Source organism: Ursus americanus, chromosome 1 (genome assembly GCF_024610735.1).
Source record: "Ursus americanus isolate L20-20 chromosome 1, mUrsAme1.1.p, whole genome shotgun sequence".
Taxonomy (NCBI): Eukaryota; Metazoa; Chordata; class Mammalia; order Carnivora; family Ursidae; genus Ursus; species Ursus americanus.
Genome location: NC_142127.1, coordinates 2,691,737 through 2,714,717, shown reverse-complemented (window position 1 = coordinate 2,714,717; position 22,981 = coordinate 2,691,737). Strand labels below are relative to the sequence as shown.

Here is a 22,981-nt window from a genome sequence, read left to right as displayed (position 1 = left end):
ATCCCAGGGTCCTGGGATCAAGCCCCGCATCAGGCTCCCTGTTCAATGGAAAGCCTGCTTCTCCCTCTCCTCTTTGCTAATGCTCTCTCTCGCTATCTCTGTCTCTCTCTTCCAAATAAATCAAAACTTTAAAAAAAATTTTTTTATTCAGCAAAAAAAAAAAAAAAAAAGGGAATATGGTACTAATACATGCTACAACATGGATGAATCTTAAATACATTATGTTAAGGGGGTGACTGTGTGGCTCAGTCAAGTGTTCGCTCCCAGTTTCAACTCAGGGTTGTGAGACTGAGCCGATTGTTGGGCTCCAGACTCCGCAGGGAGTTGGCTTGAGATTCTTCCCCTCTCCCTCTGCCCCTTCCCTCCCCCACTTCTCTAAAATGAGATAAAATCTTTACCAAAAAAAAAAAAACTGCTTAAATATATTCTGTTAAGCAAAAAAAGCCAGACATAAAGGTCACATATTGTATAATTCCATTTATATGAAAAATCTAGAACAGGCGAACACATATAGAGACAGAAAACAGCTTAGTGGTTGCCAGGGGCTGGGGAAGGGAGAAACAGGAAGTGAATGCTTCCTTTAGGGATGATGAAAATGTCTGGAACTAGACAGAGCTGGTGGCTGCACAACATTGTGAATGTACTAAGTGGTGCTGAAATGGGCACTTTACAAACATGGGCGCCTGGGTGGATGAGTTGGTTAAGCAACTGCCTTTGGCTCAGGTCATGATCACAGGGTCCTGGGATCCAGCCCCACATTGAGCTCCCTGCCCAGTGGGAGCCTGCTTCTCCCTCTCCCTCTGCTGCTCCCCCTGCTTGTGCTCTCTCTCAAATAAATAAACAAAATCTTTAAAAATTAACAGATAAATAAAAATAAAATGGTTAAAACAGTGAATTTTATGTTACGTGACTTTTATCTCAGTTAAAAAATGGGGGGTTTAATCCACTGGAAAAAATTTTAGATGGAGGGTAGATGAAACGTTAGCAGAAAGTTGAGGGTGTTCAAGATGGATGATAGGTACCTGGACACAAAGCATTAACCAAGAGCCAAATCAAGGACCTACTGTATAAATAGGAGGAAAATTAACTGAAGTCAAATATAAAACAATCACTATGCTAACACTCCTGAATAATTCACATGTTAAAGTTAAAGAAAAATACTACTCCTTCACTTAAGACCTTACAGAGGATGGGAGAAAATACCTTCCCATTTACAAATTTGTATTCTAAAGAAAAAGAACTTTAACTTTTCATGAATGGTCAAGTACTACTTGTGTTCTAAAAATAAAGGTCCAACATGAAGATAAAGAGAGGGGAAATGTACAATTATATTTTACATCAAGATCCGGCCCTAAAATAAAACAAAAACAGGGGTGCCTGGGTGGCTCAGTCGTTAAGTGTCTGCCTTCGGCTCAGGTCATGATCCCAGAGTCCTGGGATCTAGCCCCGCATCAGGCTCCCTGCTAGGTGGGAAGCCTGCTTCTTCCTCTCCCACTCCCCCTGCTTGTGTTCCCTCTCTCGCTGTGTTTCTGTCAAATACATAAAATCTTTAAAATAAATAAATAATAAAATAAAGTAAAATAAAAACAAACCTCCTCACAATACAGTGACCAGTCTTCACATTAAACGTTACACACTTCAGCTTCACTTCCTATAAACCGTTGTCACTTACCAAAGTCAAAACAGAGCCTCTCAGTAGTTGTTATGGGCTGAATTTTGTCCCCGAACAAATTCATATGTTGGAAGTCCTAACCTCCAATACCTCAGAATGTGACTGTATTTGGAGACAGAGCCCTAATCCGTATAACTAGTATCCTTTTTTTTTTTTTTAAGATTTTATTTATTTATTTGACAGAGAGAGAGACAGCCAGCGAGAGAGGGAACACAAGCAGGGGGAGTGGGAGAGGAAGAAGCAGGCTCATAGCAAGCCTGATGTGGGGCTCGATCCCATAACGCTGGGATCACGCCCTGAGCCGAAGGCAGACACTTAACTGCTGTGCCACCCAGGCGCCCCAACTAGTATCCTTTTAAGAGGAGATTAGGACACAAACATACACAGAAGGAAGGCCACATGAAAACACAGGGAGAAGAGAACCATGTACATATCAAGGAGCAAGACCTCAGAAGAACCTGCTCAAATCTTAATCTTGGACCTCTAACTTCCAAAACTGTGAAAAAATACATTTTTGTTGTTTAAGCCATCAAGTCTAGCACTTTGTTATAACAACCCTAGCAGACAAATACAGTGGCAGTCAGAGCAAAATACCTGGCCCTCCTGGCTCACCTATATGGGTTGCTGAAAGACTCTAGGAACAATAGAACAGCTTTCTCTAACAGAGACAGCAGAAAACTCTATATATAAGGTTGAAAAATAAGTGCGCCAGAAAGAAAGAACCATCACTTGAGTCATTAAAACTATCCTTTAGGCTTCACTCAGGACTACAATTCAAGGAACTCTCTCTCCTATCTACCTATCTATCTATCTATCTATCTATCTAAAACCAAATGCAGAAAAATAAGAGCTTGGGTTGCCTGGGTGGTTCAGTAGTTAAGCATCTGCCTTTGGCTCAGGTCATGATCCCAGGGTCCTGGGACTGAACCCCAGGTCGGGCTCCCTGCTCAGCGGGGAGTCTGCTTCTCCCTCTCTGCCTCTCCCCCTGGCTCACGCTCACACTCAGTCTCTTTTCCTCTCTCTTAAATAAATAAATAATAAAATCTTAAAAAAAAAAAAAAGAAGAGCTTTATCATTCACAAAAGTAACTACTGTGATTTCCACTTACTGCAGTATTCACTTAAGCTACATTAACAGAACATCACCATTTAAACTACAAGTCCATTTTGTCCCCAAAGCATTTTCATTTCCTATCTAGGGTGAAAGATGAGGGAGGGTGGGACAAGACAGAGAAACTGAGGTAGAAAGAAGAGAAGTAATTTGGGTATGGTTATTAAATATTACATACCAACAAGAGAACCAAATAGCTAAGGAAAAAAAATCCACCTGAAACAATGAACTCATTGTGTCTTTCTTATACACAAAAACCTTCAATGTTTGAAGCAATCAGCAAAATTTCATCAAGTGCCAACTTTATATTATACTCTGCATCATATACAACATTATCATTCTGATTCACTGAATATCTCGTCTAAGTTCACAGAACAGATTTCAGACTTTGTGGCATCTGGACCCATTTGGCAAATACAAAGACTCCTGAGTTCACAAAAGTTTGGAACATACCCTTTGCCTTCAAGCTTTCAACTACTTCCCCAAAATAAGCAAGCCACTCAATTTCTCTACATATTTTCTCAACTTGGACAATGAGGTTAATATAGATAACTTCCAAGATTCTTTTTGCTCAAAAGATATTATTTTGGATGAAATATATTATTCCATTAGCCAACACAGTGACTAGTCTGTTGAACAAACTAAAATACCCAGGCTTAGTTCTCCAATGTTTGTGCACACAAGTCCACACCAGCACTATAATTATGGTTCTTGTCCCAAATAATACCAAGTAACATGTTTTATAAGCTTAGTGATGTGATATTACCAAAATTATAACTGAAGATAGAAAAAAACCATAAATGCTTTTCTTCAAGAAAAGTCATTACAAATTTTACATTGTAGAACTGTGCTATGCAGTGCCTGGGTGGCGCAGTCGGTTAAGCGTCCAACTCCTGGTTTCGGCTTAAGTCATGGTCTCAGAGCCATGGGATCAAGGCCCACATCAGCCTGTGTGTTCAGCACCGGGTATGCTTGAGATTCTCTCTCCCTCTGCCCCTCCCACTCATGCTCTCTCTCTAAAATACATCAATCTTATTAAAAAAAGGGGGGGGGGGGCGGGTGGTTCATTCGGTTAAGCATCTGCCTTCATCTCAGGTAATGATCCCATGAGATGGAGCCCTGTGTTGGGCTCCCTGCTCAGCGGGGAGCTTGCTTCTCCCTCTCCCTCTACTCCTCTCCACCACTTGTCCTCTCTCTCATTCGCATGCTCTCAAATAAAATCTTAAAAAAAAAACTGTGCTAAACAAGAACTCATTTTATTGAAGCTAAACCTCTAATTAAAATTGCACACAAGTGCTAACAAAGCCTCAAAAATTATGAAATGAATAGTACAATGAAGAGAATGAACAGGAAGGGATTCATAAGAAAGGTTAAGACTTGGGGCACCTGGGTGCTCAGTCATTAAGCGTCTGCCTTCGACTCTGGCTGTGATCCCAGGGTCCTGGGATCGGGCCCACATGGGACTCCCCTGCTCAGCAAAGCCTGCTTCTCCCTCTCGCACTCCCCCTGCTTGTGTTCCCTCTCTCTCTCTCTCTCTCTCTGTCAAATAAATAAATAAATAATCTTTTTTTAAAAAAAGAAAGAAAAGAAAGGTTAAGACTTAAACTGGAAATTATATAGAAAAATTAATTTGGGTAATAAGCAGGCGCCACCAAGATCACTGAAGTAGTTCCTAGACATGAATACACACACACTTAGAAATTCTGAAATACATGAAAAATCCCTGTGGCATGGGAAAGCATAATGAGAAATGCAATTCATTTCAATAACTTATTAATGAGCACTAACTACTTGACAGGCACTAAAGACAGACACACAGTCTGCTTTCAAACGACTGACAGTTTATAAGAACAAAGAGCTCAGAAAGAAAGCAATGTGAGAATCTACTACTACACTGGGAATCTACTATGCCTGTTTGGCAGGAACAATCTGCCATAGGCAATAGGGATATAACAGGATGCTTACAGCACAAGCCAAGACACAACCAGTCCTAAGTTTAAATTTGGGGTGGGCTAGCACTAAGTAGGAAGAAAAGACACAGTGAAAAGAATCAAATTAAGTAATGCTCTCTCTAATTCACTCAGCACACCAGGGCCAGCATAATTTTTTCCCCAACCAAACATAATCCAAAATAATCATCCACAACCAAACATTTCTGACTCCATTAGGAAAATTTCATCATCACAGCTGATATCCAACTAAAACATAGGGCAAAATATATATATTTTTTTAAACAGGAAAATAACTTTACTAAAATTTAACTAATTCCCCAAGTTCAATCCAAAATGGATTTACTAAATGTTTCACACAATTGAATAAAAAGATCTTTTGTTTTAAAGATTTATGAGAGGGAACGCACTCTCGAGCATGAGTGGGGGGAGGGCAGAGGGAGATAGAGAATCTCAAGCAGAGTCCACACTAAGTGCAGAGCCTGATGCCAGGCTCGACCTCACGACCCTGAGATCATGACCCGAGCTGAAACCAAGAGTCTTAACTGACTGAGCCACCCAGGAGCCCCAAAGATCTTTAAACTACTGTTTAAGAGAGTAGAACCGAGGGTCTGAATGAAGGGAAAACAACAACAAAAAACTTGGGGCACTTGGCTGGCTCAGTCAGTAGAGCATGCAACTCTTGATCTTGGGGTCATGAGTTCAAGTTCCACGTTGGGTATAGAGTTTACTTAGAAGAAAAAAAAAAACTATTTAACAAAACAAAACCTCCATGACCTGAAGTGTCACAAACTAGCCTAAAGCAGTATTTTTTCTTTAAAACAGAAGTCACATCATATTGGTGGTTCCTGAAATCAATTTGGCTAACAACAAACAGTACTTTAATAATAAAATAATAGAACACAAAATATTGAACTGCACATTTTATAGGAAAGAACTGCTTTTGTGAAACTTGTGTTTCAGTTATACATGTGTGTATACTGAGTCACAAAAAAAAAAAAAAAAGTATTTTCTTCCTGTGGATTTCCTATCTACACATCTTCCTCTTCAGAAGGTCATATGTAGCAACTGCCCTAAGTGGTATAGCTATGGCACCAGAATCTGGTCCAATTATCAAAACAAATAATTCTTACCATGTCAACCACTAATCAGAGTTTCTGATTAGCACAAGAAAGCTTGTTTTCCCAAACTGAGATGAAATAATTCTAACCAAGAATAAATTATTGATGCATTAAATAGCTAGGATAGCAAGTACAATTACTGTACTTTTAAAAATAATTAAATTTTTTAAGATCCCCACTCTCATTAACACAAACCTGGACTCCACTGTCAAAAACCCAGCCTGGAAACCTCTATTTTAAAACTATCTATCTCCAGACCAGTAAGTAGGTCCTAGGATGAATAATCTACCCTAAAAGAGATCTGATATGTAATCTGTCACAGAACTTTGAGGGGACCTACATGAGTGGTAAACAAGACCAATAACAAAAATGATCATGGTCTCTTTTTCTTCACTGCCCAATCTTTAATAAATATGAATCCTGAACAACTCGGGAGCAATTATACTGAGACCATTCAGTTTTTTAAAGAATAAACAAGAAGGTAGCTGTTTAAATAAGTAGTTTTTAAAAGTTCACATGATTCATGGGGCGCCTGGGTGGCTCAGTCGGTTAAGTGTCTGCTTTTGGCTCAGGTCATGATCCCAAAGTCCTGGAAAGAGTCCCACATCGAGCTCTTTGCTCAGTGGGGAGCCTGCTTCTCCCTCTACCTGTCGCTCCCGCGCTTATGCATGCGTGTGCTCTCTGACAAATAAACAAAATCTTTTAAAAACAAATAAATAAAGAACAAAAGTTCACATGATTCTGTATCCTGACTGTGGTAATAGATACACGAACCTATCCAAAAGGTCATATGCTGAATACTTTTATTTATGTGACATTCTTTGAAATAACAAGATGACAAAAATGGAGAATAGATAATGATTGCCAGGAGTTAGGGATGGGGGAGAGGTGTGACTATAAAAGGGGAACTACTGTAGTGATGAACTGTATCTCCACTATGGTGGTAGATACACAAATACATACATATAATGAAATTGCAGAGAACCCACACACAAGAGTACAAGTAAAACTCAGGAAATCTGTATAAGATCTGAAGATTAAATCAATGTCAACATTCAACTTGTGATACTCTACTACAGTTTTCCAAGTTGTTACCACTGGAAGAAACCAGGTAAGGTACACTGATCATTCTGTACTATTTCTCACAAATGCACTGAATATATAAATTATCTCAATAAAAAAATCAATTCAAAAAGTTAACGTGAGAAAAAAAAAAGTTAACATGAACAATTCACTACTTGGTAAAAACAAACCATCCATGCTGAGAATACATACGTGAAAGAGTCAACTGAAAAGATAAGCATTTTAAGGGATGCCCGGGTGACTCAGTGGGTTAAGTGACTGCCTTCGGCTCAGGTCATGATCCCAGGGCCCTGGGACTAAGCCCCACATCAGGCACCCTGTTTAGCAGGGAATCTGCTTCTCCCTCTTCCTCTGCCTGCTACTCCCCCTGCTCGTTCTGTCAAATAAATAAATAAAATCTTAAAAAAAAGAAAAAAGATAAGCATTTGAAAATGCTACCATAAATTTGTAGATAACTAAATGGACATTAAAGATCAATTTTTTTTTTTAATTTATTTGAGTGGGGAGGGGAGGGAAAGGGACAAGCAGACTCCCCGCTGAGTCGGAAGCCTGATGCAGGGCTCAACCTCACTACCCTGAGATCATGCCCTAGTCCAAATCAGAAGTTGGTCACTTAGGGGCGCCTGGGTGGCACAGCGGTTGGGCGTCTGCCTTCGGCTCAGGGCGTGATCCCAGCATTGTGGGATCGAGCCCCACATCAGGCTCTTCCACTATGAGCCTGCTTCTTCCTCTCCCACTCCCCCTGCTTGTGTTCCCTCTCTCGCTGGCTGTCTCTATCTCTGTTGAATAAATAAATAAAATCTTTAAAAAAAAAAAAAAGTTGGTCACTTAACCAACTGGGCCACCCAGGCACCCAAAGATAAATTTTAATTAACTCTCAGTGTAGGAGTTGCCCAATTTTTATTGCTTTCAGCCAAAGATTTAACTGCATAATTCTTTATAACCTGGGGTTAAGCAGCTTCCACTGCATACTTAAGCTGTAAAATTACTGAAAACATTTTAGTGGATACTGCACTGGACCAGTTTAATGCATGTTACTTGATACTGTACCTGGGCTTTTAGATATAGTTTTCTGTGCCAGAAGTTAAAAGCTAACTTTTACATATAATCCATATATGACAATTCTGGCTGTCAGTTAGAAAGCAACAATATTTCAAAAGTGTGATTCTGGGATAAAGAAACCTGTACCATCAACTGTTTTCAATGGAGATAAAGTCAGTGGTTATTGAGTGTGGTTTTTATCCTTGTCATTAGCATACAAAGCAAGAGAGCTTTTCCATTTTTAGGCTGTTTTTTAAAATGGATTATACTAACTTATCAAGTATTTAAACCAATAAAAACTGGACAAACTAATTCTCACTGGATTACTGAATTCATCTTTGCAAAATAAAAATACAGCATTTTCTAGATAAGTAAAGTGACCTCTTAAATTAGGAATAAGGAATTCAAAGATTCAATTATGAGCTTTCCCAAAACCAGGCTTTAAGGCTCTCTTCATTCTGATTTAATTCTGTGGGATATGAATTGGGCAGCAGAGATTTGTAAAAGCTCCCAGATGATACTAAAGTGCAGCAAAAATTTGGGAACCACCAGACATCCAAGTAACTTGGATAGCCTACTTCTTTTTTTTTTTTTTAAGATTTTATTTATTTATTTATTTGAGAGAGAAAGAGCACAAGCAGGAGGAGCAGCAGAGAGAGATGGAGAAGCAAGCTCCCTGCTGAGCAGAGAGCCCGATGCCAAGGCTCCATCCCAGTACTCTGGGATCATGACCTGAGCCAAAAGGCAACTGCTTAACCAACTGAGCTAACCAAGCACCCTGTTTTAAGAGTTCTTTGTATATTTTGGATAACAATCCTTTATCAGATTTATCTTCTACAAGTATTATCTCCCAGTTTCTGGCCTGTCTTCTCATACTCTTGATTAACTTATTTTTAAAATTACATTCACCAAAAAGTGAATTTTAGACCTTAGAACTTTAGAACATTTCTAAGTTTTGACAAACGCACAGAATCACAGAATCACCACAATCAAGATGCAGAACCCTGTTATCAATTTCCTACTACCACCCCTAGTCCCTGGCAACCATGTTGTTTCTGTTCCCATCACTGTTTCCCATCACTGTAGTTTTTGTTTTTTGTAGAATGTCATATCGTGTACCCTTTTGAGACTGGCATTTTTTATTTAGCATAATACTTTTGAGATTCACCAATGTTGTTTCAAGTACCAATAATTCCTTTTTTGTTGTTGAATTCTATGGATATACCACAGTTTGCTTATCCACTCACCAATTCAGGGACACCTGAATTGTCTATGGTACTTGGCAATTTGAACAAAATTACTACTGACAGTCATGTGTATGCAGTATTTGTGTGAATGTTAAGTGTTCATTTTTCTTGGGTAAATATCTAGGACTGAAACTGTGGGGTCATGTAAGTTTATGTTTAACTTTATGGGAAAATGCCAAAAGATTTCCCAAAGTGGCTGTACCATTTTGCATTACCACTAGCAACATATGAAAGTTCCAGTTACTCTACATCTTCATTAATACCTGATACTGTCAGCTAGGGAGAGAAGGGTTGTTTGTTTTATTTCTTAAGTCATGCTAACAGATATATATAGTAGTATCTCACTGTGGTTTTTGTGTTTAAGATTTTATTTTTTATTTATTCATTTCACAGAGGGAGCACAAGCAGGGAGGGGGCAGAGGGAGAGGGAGAAGCAGAGTCCCCGCTGAGCAGTGAGCCCAACATGGGGCTTGATCCCAGGACCCTGGGATCACAACGTGAGCCCAAGTCAGAAGTTTAACTGACTGAGCCACCCAGGTACACCTAGAAATCTTTATCTAAACCAAAATTGCAAAGATTTTTCTCCTTTGTTCACTTCTGCCAATTGTATTATTTTACATTTAGATCTCTGATCTATTTGAGTTCATTTCCATATTAGGTATACGGGATGGTTTTTCTCATATGGTGTCTAATTGTTCCAACTACATATGCTGAAAAAGAGTATCTTTTTTCTACTGAATTCCTTTTACACCTTTGCTGAAATCGACTGTTTTTTATGTGGGTCTACCTCAATATCTTGATTTCTGTAACTGTATAGAAAGTCTTAAAATCAGCTAGATTTCAGATCAGATTCTCCAACTATGTTGTTCTTTATCAAAAGTGATCTAGCAATTTGTGTTCCTTTGCCATTTTATAATTTTTAAAAGCAGCTAATTACCTATAAAAAATGTTGCTGAGATTTTGATCTGTATGGACTAATCTGAGGAGAAATTACATTTTAACAATACCCCGTCTTCAAACGACAAACAGGTAATTCTCTGTAATTATTTAGGCCTTCTTTGATTTGCTTCATCCATGTCTTGTAGTTTTAAGGCACCCAGATTCTGCACATGCTTTGTCAGATTTATACTTGGTTTTGCTTCTACTTTAATGGAACAGTGTTTTACTTATTTCCATTCCCAGCTGTTCATTGCTAGTATAAAGAAATACAATTAATTTTTATACACTGTCCATTTATTCTGCAACCTTGTTAAATTCACATGTTGATCCCAGAAGTTTTCTTACAGATTCCTATACAGTTTTCTGCATAGGCAATCATGTGATCTGCAAATACGGGCAATTTCTTTCTTTCTGTTCTAAAAGCTTTCTTTCTTTCTTTTTTTTAAAGATTTTATTTATTTATTCGACAGAGAGAGAAACAGCCAGCGAGAGAGGGAACACAAGCAGGGGGAGTGGGAGAGGAAGAAGCAGGCTCCCAGCAGAGGAGCCCCATGTGGGGCTCAATCCCAGAACACCAGGATCACGCCCTGAGCCAAAGGCAGACGCTTAATGACTGAGCCACCCAGGCACCCCTAAAAGCTTTACTTCTTTTTCTTGCCTTATTGCACTGTTCTCAGTCTTAAAGGAGAAAGCATTCAGACTTTCGCTACTAACTATTCTCTTAAGTATGACATTAGCTATAGATCTTTATAGATGCCCTTCATCATGTGAAAGAAAAACCCTTCTATTCCTAGTTTGTAAGAATTTTTATCAAGAAGAATTAAGAGGGATGCCTGGGTGACTCAGTTGGTTAAGCATCTGCCTTCAGCTCAGGTCATGATCCCAGAGCCCTGGGATCAACCCCACGTCAGGCTCTTGGCTCAGTGGGGAGTCTGCTTCTCCCATTCCCTCTGCCTGCCCCCCCAATGCTCCCGAAAGAAAGAAAGGAAGGAAGAAGAAAGAAAGAAAGAAAGAAAGAAAGAAAGAAAGAAAGAAAGAAAGAAAGAATTAAGAATTTTGTCAGGGACACCAGGCTGGTTCAGTCGGTTAAGCAGATGCCTTCGGCTCAGGCCATGATTCTGGGGATCCCAGGATCTCACGGGTCCAGGATGAAGCCCCACATCGGGGCTCCCTGTTCAGGAGGGAGCCTGCTTCTCCCTCTCCTCCCTGCTCGTGCTCTCTCGCTATCTCTGTCTCTCTGTCTCTCTCAAATAAATAAAATCTTAAAAAAAAAAAAAAAGAATTTTGTCAAATGCTAACTCATCTACATAAATGATCATATGGCTTTTCTTAGTCTATTAATTTGGCGAATTAGCCTGACTTTCAAATGTAGAACACCCCTGTATCCCCAAAATAAATCCCATTTGGTCATGACGTATCATCCTTTTTATATATTGTTGAATTTTAATTACTAACATTTTGTTATGACTTTTACATCTATGCTCATGAAGGATACTGGTGTAGTTTTCTTTTCTTGTAATATCTCTATCTGGTTTTATATCAAGCCTCATATAGTGAGTGGGTGAGTATTCCTTATAATATTTCCTGGAAGAGATTATACAGAATTGGTATTATTTCCTCCTTAAATGTTTGGTAAAATTCACCTGTGAAATCATATGAATGGACCTCAAGTTTCCTCCCCTGGAAGATTTTTAACTATGAATTCAGTTTCTTTAAAAGAAGACTATTCTGGTTACCTATTCCTTCTTGAATGAGTTTTGGTAGTTTGTTCTTCGAAGGAATTGATCAATTTCACTAAAGTTACCACATTTTAGGGCACAGAGTTGTTGATGTATTCTCTTACTCTCATTTTAACATCTATAAGATCTGCAGTGATAGGACCTCTTTCATTACTGATATTGTTAACTTGGGCTCCTCCTTCTCGATCCATGCCCTGACTCTATTTGAACAGTCCGTCACCCTTCCAAGTAAAAAATAGGTTCCACAGAAAAACTGAGTATTAACATGACAAAATTTCCTCAAGGGAACTGCCAATATTTCTGTAAGTAGCAAAAGTGCTTTATCCACACTTCCCAATTCATCACACACTATGCATTAGTCCGCTTGGCTTGCCACAATACACTAGCACAGACTGAGAGGCTTAAACAAAAATGTATTTTCTCACAGTTCTGGAGACTCAAAATCTGAGACCAGGGTGCCAGCATAGTCAGGTTCCTGGCTTACGGACACCCACCTTCTTGCTTTGTCCTCATAGGGCAGAAAGAGTCAGCACGTTCTCTGGTATCTCTTCTTATAATGGCGCATCAGGAGGCCCCTATCTTCATTCCCTCATTTAAACCTAATTATCTCCTAAAGCCCAGATCTCCAAATCCCATCATATTAGTGGTTAGGGTTTCAACATATGAATTTTACAAAGACATGATTCAGTCCACAGCATGCTATATTTAAAATAACACATATTCAAGGTAGGTGGGAGGATGGGTGACTTAAGTGATGATGAGCACTGGGTGACGTATGGAATAGTTGAATCACTATATTATACACCTGAAACTAATGTAACACTGTATGTTAACTATACTTGAACTAAAATAAATTAAAACATATACTCAAGAGTTGACATATAATTAAATTATTTTTAATGCTTCAACAATGACATTTCAAGAGAAATTGGCTTTTTTCTTCTCAACCACCAGTGTGAGGTGGTAGTAAACATAGAATGACTATTAGTACAGTTTGGTACCACTGCCCTGAACCATGCTAAGGAGCCAGCAGTTTTATCCATTACTACTTTCACACTGTAAGTACAAATGCCAACACAGTAAAAGGCCTAATAATATTTTAGTATAATTATGAAAGTAGTTTTGAGGGGTGTCTGGGTGGTTCAGTCATTATAAGCACCCAGTTAGGTTCAGGTCATGATCTCGGGGTCCTGGGATCAAGCCCCAGGTCAGGCTCCAAGCTCAGCAGGAGTCTGCTTGTCCCTTTCCCTCTGCCCACGCCAACCCCCACCACTCATAAACTCTCTCTCAAACAAATAAAATCTTAAAAAAAAAAGAAAGAAAGAAAAAAGAAAGTAGTTCTGACCTCAGTTTTAAAACTCACCACTGCCATCAGAGTTAAATTCAAATAACTAGCACAGAAAAAATTTTGACAAACAATGAAGTATATTAGCAATTTAAGGTATTATTACAAATTATTCACAAGTGCTATAACCAATACTAAAAACTTGACCTATTCCTAAACTTTCCTAATTCACTTATGAAAATGACAAAAACTATGCTTTCAACTTGATAAATAAAACCTTAGAAGGAAATGGAAAAATCTACAGCATCTAAAAAAGAACAAATTAATAAAACTATCTTGGTTGGCTATCTTGGTTGTGATGAAACAAACAAATGAATTAATAAAGCAGGCCAGTGGTCCTACAAACACACTCATGTTTAGTGTGTATAATAGCTTATACACTTAACAAAAAAATATACCAGAAACATAACCAGTGATGGTATCATGGGAAGGGAATTTGATGACTTAATGTAAAGATGAGAAGAAATTTAGTCAATACCTTTTAATTTTAGACCACCTATTAAATGTTTTACCGCCCCCAAAATAAATGAAGTTTGTTTCAATGGTAATACTTAATGTTTTGATACATTAAAAACTCAATTTAAAACACTGTAAAATTTCACCCTCTTATTCAACTTGGAAAATAGAAGCCAAAATTCAGTTTTGTTTTTAAGAATGTACTTTTCTATTTCAGCATATATATAACCTTTCTAAAGCAATAACTCCATCTCTTTTAATGAATAGGTATTATTCATTTATAAATGACAAAAATATAAATTCAGTTGCTTATTCTATGTTGGATTAAGATTTTAACCAAAAACCTGGGATAGTTTTAACCGGAAGCTCTGTAAGACTGAAAAACAACATGCCTGCTATCCATATGATAGGTCTCTCCAAATGGAGAATTCAATCCAATACAATATTTCTGGAGAACTGATGATCAGTTTCACCATTACATTATTTCAAATACACAAACAAGGGGCGTCTGGGTGGCTCAGTCGTTAAGCATCTGCTTTCGGCTCAGGGCATGATCCCAGAGTCCTGGGATCGAGCCCCACATCAGGCTCCTCTGTTGGGAGCCTGCTTCTTCCTCTCCCACTCCCCCTGCCTGTGCTCCCTCTCTCGCTGGCTGTCTCTCTCTCTGGCTGTCTCTCTCTCTGTCAAATAAATAAATAAAATCTTAAAAAAAAAAAAAAAAACACAAGGCAAAAGCCTAACATCTAATCTATCTGGAATACTTTTTTCTTTAAATACTTTTAACTAAAATTAATTTTACCTTTTTTAAGATTTATTTACTTGAGAGCGAGCAAGTGCAGGAGCACAAGTGGGGGATGGGCAGAGGGAGCAGGAGACAAATGGACTCCTTACTAAGCAGGGAGCCTGACACAAGGCTTGATCCCAGGACCTGGAGACCATGACCTGAGCTGAAATCAAGAGTGGACACTCGACTGACTGAACCTCCCACCACGCCCGAAAATTAATTTTAAATGGAAAATACAACTGCCAAAAAAAAGCCGTCCTTTCACATGTGCTTATGCAATACTGAGAGGAAAAGAGGAAAGGGAGACTTATTCTAAATTATGAGACTAAAGAGACATAACTAACCTTGATGGAACCCTGATTTTTTTTTTTTTTTTAAGATTTTATTTGAGAGAGAGAGAGCACAAGCAGGGGGAGCGAGAGAGGTAGGAGAAGCAGGTTCCCTGCTGAGCAGGGAGTCAAACTGTGGAGCTCGATTCTAGTACCCTGGGATCATGACCTGAGTTGAAGGCAGATGCTTAACCGACTGAGCCACCCAGGTGCCCCGGAACACTGATTTAAAAAAAAAAAAAAAATGTTAAACAAGTGTCAGCAAGGATGTGGAGAAAAGGGATATCTTGTGCACTGCTGGTATGAATGTGAATTGGTGCAGCCACTACGGAAAACACTACAGAGGTTCCTCAAAATATTAAAAATAGAACTACTCTACGATCCAGCAATTCTACTTCTGAGTATTTCTCTGAAGAAGACAAAACTACTAGTTCAAAAAGTTATGCACCCCATGTTTACAACCTCCCAAGTGTCCATCAACAGATAAATGGACAAAGAAAGTGTGCGGGGGGGGGTGTGAATAAGCAGTATTATTTAGCCATAAAAAAAGAATGAAATTTTGCCATTTTTGACAACACAGATGGAACTTGAGTGCATTATGCTAAGTGAAATAAGTCAGAGAGAAAAAGAAATACTGTATAGATGAAACTTACATGTGGAATCTAAAAACAAAAACAGCCACATGCATAGACTTAAGAAAACAGATTGGTGGTTGCCAAAGGGTGGGGGGTGGAGGTGGGAGACATGGGTGAAGGGGATCAAGAGGTGAAAACTTCTAGTTATAAAATAAGTAAGTCATTGGGATGGAATGGACACTATGGTGACTCTAATCAATAACTCTGTACTGCAGGGCACCTGGGTGGCTCAGTCGGTTAAGCGTCTGCCTTTGGTTCAGATCATGATCCCAGGATTCTGGAATCAAGCCCGAAATTGGGCTCCTTGCTCCTCCCCCTCTGCCTGCTGCTCCCCCTGCTTGTACTCTGTCAAATAAATAAAATCTTTAAAAAATAATAATACTGGGGCGCCTGGGTGGCACAGCGGTTAAGCGTCTGCCTTCAGCTCAGGGCGTGATCCCGGCATTATGGGATTGAGCCCCACATCAGGCTCCTCCGCTATGAGCCTGCTTCTTCCTCTCCCACTCCCCCTGCTTGTGTTCCCTCTCTCGCTGGCTGTCTCTATCTCTGTCGAATAAATAAATAAAATCTTTAAAAATAATAATAATAATAATACTTTATTGCACATTTGAAAGTAGCTAAGAGAGATCTTAAAAGTTCTCATCACAAGGGAAAAAAAAAACTTTGTGACTATGTAAGATGATAGCTGTTAACTAAATTTGTGGTGATCATTCTGCAAAAATACAAATATCAAATCATTATATTGTACACATGAAATTGATATGTCAAGTATACCTCAATTTTTAAAATACAGTGCAAAAAAAGTTATACAAAATAATTCATTGAATTTATATAGCTCAATTAGGTAAATTGGGTAAATAAAATTAGGCAAATAGAATTTATCTAGCTACATTAAATAAACAGAATAACTAATTAATATTACGCAATTATTGCTAATTTTATTTTCTTACTGCTACTATGGTAAAGAAAATCTCTATTCCTACTGATGATGAACACTGAGGTTTTTATTTTTTCATTTTTTAAAATTTTTATTTATTTTTTATTATTATGTTCAATTAGCCAACATATAGTACATCATTAGTTTCTGATATAGTGCTCAGCGATTCATTAGTTGCATATTAACACCCAGCGCTCATCACAACACGTGCCCTCCTTAATACCCATCACCTGGTTACCCTCTCTGTTCTGGAACTGAAGAGGAACTGAAATCTCTAATGAAGCTGCTGTGTGTATTTGTGAATATTAATGAATAAAAACTGCTTGGATGGTTTACCTTTAAAACACATCTCATTGCTGCATATTTGAATTGTTTTAAAACATATCCTACTACAACTCAAATTGTACTGATCATCGTTGTACAGAAAGCTTTAAGTCAAAAGAATCTTTGCTGCTTTAGGGGGAAAAAACACTTCTTCCTGGCTCTATTTTAGTTTTCTTGATTATTAATAAAAGGCTAAATACTGGGGGCGCCTGGGTGGCTGGGTCGGTTAAGCATCTGCCTTCAGCTCAGGTCATGATCCCACAGTCCTGGGATAGAGCCCTGCACGGGGCTCCCTGCTCAGTATCCCTACTGCTTCTCCCTCTCCCCCTACCACTCCCAGGGCCTGTGCATTCTTTCTCAAATAAATAAAATCTTTTAAAAAAATAAAATAAAAATAAAAGGTTAAATATTTATTTTTTTCCATTTTATTAACCACTTTTACTCCCACCTCTATGCACGTTTACATTCTTTTTTCATGTCTTTTGTGTACTGCTTTGCAGAATAAATGTATAGTTAGGTCTTTGTCATTTGCCCCCTATTATGACTAGAATCAGGGGGAAAAGAAATCAGTACACAGTTCAGCTGTTTGGATTTTGAATGAAAAAGCATACTTCTTATATCTCCACAGTTAACAACAACAACAAAAAACAGCACAATAGGAAAAAGAGTTTATGGTTTCCCTTTGCTCAAACTAGAATGGGTCTTCATTCAAAGATTCCCCATTTACAAATTTGCCTACTTGGTAAAATTTATCTGTAGCCCCAAATCTTTGGCATCATTTGTAGACACAAAGAGTGTAAAGAAAAACTTGAAATGACCCAGAGCTCAAGTTCCCAGCTAAGGTCTAACCAGGCAATGCTCTGCCTTCTTATTTCAGCTGTTGTACTGTAAACAAGTGTCCTTTTTGCAATCTATTGAGTGTCATGTTTCTCACATTTTTGTACTTTTTTTTTTTTTAATTTCACTGCTTAAAATGGTCTCCAAGTGTTTTGCTGAAGTGCTGTCTAGTGTTCTAAGCTCTAGAAGGTAGTGATCTGCCTTATGGAGAAAGAACAGTTACATAAGCTTGGTTCAGACATATGGTGTAACTAGTACTACTGGCCATGAATTCAATGTTAATGGATCAACAATATGCATTAAATAAGGTATCTTTAAACAGAAGCACACATAATATTTTGTCTCTATTGGCTTTATTGCCAATGTCACGAGAGGCTCACAGGAATCTAACTTTGTACTTCCCCTAGGAACAACCACTTAGTATTTGCTAATTCAGTGTCTGCAACATAACAGAATATAACTGCCAGGAATAACGAGAATCAACTGGAGTTGGGAATACTTACACTATTCAACGGGGAAAAGAATAGAACTGGATGGACAGATAGGGCAAGGATGGTCTCATTCTCTTTCTAATCGCCTTCATCTGCAGTGCTCAAGTCACATCTTAGAAGCAAGTTCACGATATACAGCAAAGGGGTGCCTGGATGGCTCAGTCAGTTAAGCATCTGGCTTCAGTTCAGGTCATGATCCTGGGGTCCTGGGATTAAGCCCTATGTCTGGCTCCCTGCTCAGTGGGAAGCCTACTTCTACCTCTCCTTCTGCAGCTCCCCCTGCTTGTGCGTGCTCTCTCTCTCTCAAATAAATAAATAAACAAACAAACAAACAAATAAATAAATAAATAAAACCTTTGGGGGGAAAAAAGATATACAGCAAAGTTGTACCACTCTAATACTATTTTAACACCTATTTGCATACCTCCACAGAACACCTAAGTCTTGGGGGTAGGGGGTACAGTATCACTAGAATACAAAGAACAAGAAAGTAGGAAAGCTAACTTGGACTCTATTTAAGGCTCTGATAACTTCCTCATCTATGCTGGAGAAATTTTTGACATTTTGATCTCTAAAAGGAAGGAATAAGATTAAGAACCACTAGGGGTACCTGGGTGGCTCAGTCAATTAAGTGTCTGCCTTCAGCTCAAGTCATGATGTCGGAGTCCTGGGATCAAACCCACATCGAGCTCCCTAATCAATAGGGAGCCTGCTTCTCCCTCTTCTTCTGCCCCTCCCCACTGCTCGTGTACTCTCGCTCTATCTCAGATAAACAAAATCTTTTTAAAGAACAGATTTCAGCAAACCATTCTATGATTTAATAGAGACCAATGTAGACAAAAAAATATTGTTTTGCAAAAAGTCTTTCGGTCAAGTTCACAGGCATTTAAGAAACCAGAGAAATAACTAATAACTTCTACATATCTATAACATGAAATTGTACATAATCACTAAAAATCCTGAAATATTTTAAACAAACTACATGATCCAATGTTAAGTGGAAAAATCAGATTATAAATAATTACAATTACTTTAAAAGAACCATATACTTTTGTGCAAAATCCAAAAACTGGGTGCTTGCTTCAGCAGTACATATACTCAAACTGGAAAAATAACACAGAAGATTAGCATGGTCCCTGCACAAAGATGACATGCAAATTCCTGAAACGTTCCACAAAACCAAACCAAACAAAAAAAGCTCCCCAAAATGGAAAGAAACATATAAGAAAAGTAACAAAGCATGGGAGGTTACAGTAAAATTTGGCTGTCTTCTTTATACCTTCGGTTTTTCCAAGCCATCCATGACAGATATGGATTACTTTTATAAGAAGGTAGGAGTGATGTTTGTCTTTTTAAAATACTCTTCTAAAATCTCTAACTTTGCCAGATACTCTCACAACCATTGTTAGTATATTCCTATACTGATGCTCTAAATTATTTTTGTTAATTTATGCTTATTTATTGTGCTCAATTTATTCAGCAGTCTTTGCACTTCCAAAATATACTATGCATAATCCTAGAAAACATGTATCGCACTGGTAAAAAAGCCACATGTCTATCTTTCTGCCTACACTGCAAATTCCATGTTAAGCAAGGACTGAATGTTTTTATTTTTTCTTAAAGATTTTATTTTGAAGAGAGCGTGCATGCACAGTGGGGGAGGGGCAGAGGGAGAACCAGGCTCCCCTCTGGGATCAGCACCTGAGCCAAAGGCAGACGCTTAACTGAGCCACCCAGGCACTGCAGGACTGAATGTTTTTAATCTCTGTATTTCCAGTGCGTTTCATACAGTCTGGCACATATAAAAATTGTCACAGATATACATTAAAATACATACTAACAGAAAATCACAATTGGAACACCTAAAAATACTTGCTGTGTACAGGTTCTACCAATGGATGCTAAAATGAGTGGGCAAAAGTTTAAGAACAGTATATTTACATAATTTCAAAGTATCTCCTCCAAGATATTTATTAGTTACAAAGGAAAAAATATTAACTATGCAGTAGAGAGGATCAGCAAAGTATTTGCTCACAGAACATTAATTTTTCTGTTTGTATATTACAAGAAATGAGCTAAGAGAATTTTCACCAAATTGAAAGGGTATGTTCCAGATAGTCTAAACTTAAAATACAGAATATGTGTTGCACATACAAAATAAACATTGGGGGGGAGGAGACAATCCTTGAGATACACAAAGAGATAAAGTTCATTCGCCAGAATAACTGTAACAGAGACAACGTTAACAGCCCTCTTAACTATCCATCAAGAGACATGTCGTCAAGACTCTTGGACAGAGAAAGCAAATGGTGGTTTCAACTGCTCAACAGGTTGGTAGAGCATAGAGACTTGATCTGCTATTGAAATACATTTGTGAGAATTTTTTTTTTAAGATTTTATTTATTTTAGAGAGAGAGAGAATGAGACAGCACGAGCGGGGTGAACGGCAGAGGGAGAAGCAGATTCTCCACCAAGCAGGGAGCCAACGTGGGGCTTGATTCTGAGTCTCCCGGATCATGACCTGAGCGGAAGGCAGACGCTTAACCAACTGAGCCACCCAGGTCCCCCTGAGAATGTCTTAAAAAGAGAGTGTATGAGGGCACCTGGGGGGCTCTGTTGGTTAAACCTCCGACTCGATTTTGGCTCAGGTCATGATCTCAGAGTTGTGAGAGGAAGCCCCCATGCTGGGTTCCACATAGGGCAAGCAGTCTGCTTGTCTCCCTCTCTCTCTGCCCCTCCCCCCATTAACGTGTGTGCAGTGGCAAGCGCACAAGATCTAAAATAAATCTTAAAAAAAAAAAAAAAAGAGGGGCGCCTGGGTGGCTCAGTGGGTTAAGCATCTGCTTTCGGCTCAGCAGGGAGTCTGCTCCTCCTTCTGCCCCGTCCCCCTGCTTATGCACTCTCTCTCTAATTTTTAAAAATCTTAAAAAAAAAAAAAAAAGATTTTCAAAATTTTTAAAGAAAATATATGTATGAAAAATTAAAAACCAGGACGACTGCTCTAAATAAACAAGACCAAGGAAACAACCAAATGGAACACATAAACCTTGATTATTAGGTCCTGGAGTTTGAAAAAAACATCTATCAAAGACCATTTGAACGTAGACCAGATATTACACAGTAATAGGGAATTATGGCAAGTTTTCTTAGATGTGATACTGCACGTTGCTATTGCATGCTGAATGAAGCATTATGTATCATGATGTCTGCAATTACTCTCAAATTGTTAAAAAAAAATATATGTGTATACGTATGTATGAATGCAGAGACAGAATGTTATGGGTTGAATTACATTCCCTCCTCAAAATCCGTACGTTGAAGTCCTAACCCTTAGTACCTTATTGGGGAATAGGGACATTGCAGATGTCATTAGTTAAGATGAAGTCATATGGAATAGGATGAGTCTGTAATTCAAAAGGACTGGTGTCCTCATAAAAAGGAGAAATTCGGACACACATAAAGAATGGAGTTACACTGGCACAAGCTAAGGAACTACCAGAAACTAGGAGAGGGGCCTGGAACAGATCCTTTCCTAACACCGTCAGAGGGAACAAGGCCCTACTGACACCTTGATCTCAGTCACCTGATCTTCAGAACTGTAAAACACTAAGTGACTATTGTTTAAGCCACTCAGTTGTGTTATGGCAGCCCTAGCAAACTAAGAGAAAAACAAAATACTGTAAAATTTTAACAAATGTTGAATCTAGGAGCCAAGTATATGGTATTTATTAACTTCTTCCAAAATGTGTGTATACCTAAAATGTTTAATACCTTAGGTAATGCCTTAGAAATGTGTGAATATTCTGTTTTCCAGTAATCAACCCTTTAGTAGCCATTGATAATATTTATCTGAGTAAAAGGAACTTTATCCATATCCATAAAATAACTTGCTGGGATTCTGACTGGGAGCACATTGAATCTACACATCAAATTGGAAAGAACTGACATCTTGACAATATTGAATGTTCCTGTCCATGGAAACGGAAATATTTTTCCATTTATTTAGGTATTCTTTGATTTCTTTCAAAGAGTTTTACAGGAAACTCCAAAGAGTTTTCCTCATGTAGATCTTGTATACTTTTTTTTAGATGAAACCTAAGTTGTGGGGTTTTTTTGGAGGGGGGGGGAGTACTAATATAGATGGCACTGCTTTAATTCCAGACTTGAATTGTTTGTTGCTGGTATATGAGAAGGCAATTGGTTTTTGTGTATTTACCCTGTATTGTGAAACCTTGCTATAATCACTTATTAGTTACAGAAGATTTTTGTTGATTCATGAGATTTTCTACATAGACAACCACATCATCTGTGAACAAAGACAATTTTATTTCTTCCTTCCCAATCTGTATACCTTGTATTTCCTTTTTTTTGTCTTACTGCATTCTCTAGGACTTCCAGGACAATGTTGAAAAGGAGTGGCAAGCGTGGACATCTCTGCCTTGTTCCTTGTTCTAAATTAGATCTTAGCGTCTAATTTCTCACTATTTTTTTTTAAAGATTTTATTTATTTATTTATTTGGGAGAGCAAGAGAACAAGAGAGCATGAGCAGGGGGAGGGGCAGAGAGAGAAAGGGACAAGTAGACTCTCCACTGAGCAGGGAGCCAGACACAGAGCTTAAACCCAGGACTCCAACATCATGACCTGAATGACCTGAGCCACAGTCAGACACTTAAGTGACTGAGCCACCCAGGTACCCCATAATTTCTCACTATTAAGTATGATGTTAGCTGAGGGGGTTTTGCAGATGTGCCATATCAACCTGAGGAAGTCCCCCTCTACGTCTCTTTGCTGAACATTTTTATCATGAATAGATGTTGAATGTTGTCACGTTTTTCTGCATGTCTTAATATAAAGCATGATTTGTTAATCTATTAATATAATGATATAAATTTTCTTCATAAATTCATATGATGTGATGAAGTACATTAGTTCATTTTTGAG

General features: G+C 38.4%; 1 protein-coding gene and 1 non-coding gene across 5 annotated transcripts in view; one reads left to right on the top strand and one right to left on the bottom strand.

Moving 5' to 3' along the window:
• WDR33 (WD repeat domain 33) overlaps positions 1–22,981 on the bottom strand; it is a 104,689-nt gene that overhangs the window by 65,638 nt on the left and 16,070 nt on the right. The gene's annotated exons all lie outside the window — the stretch shown is intronic.
• On the top strand, positions 19,113–19,220 carry LOC123779522 (U6 spliceosomal RNA). Its single transcript, XR_006776211.1, has one exon. It is a non-coding gene; the product is annotated as a U6 spliceosomal RNA (small nuclear RNA).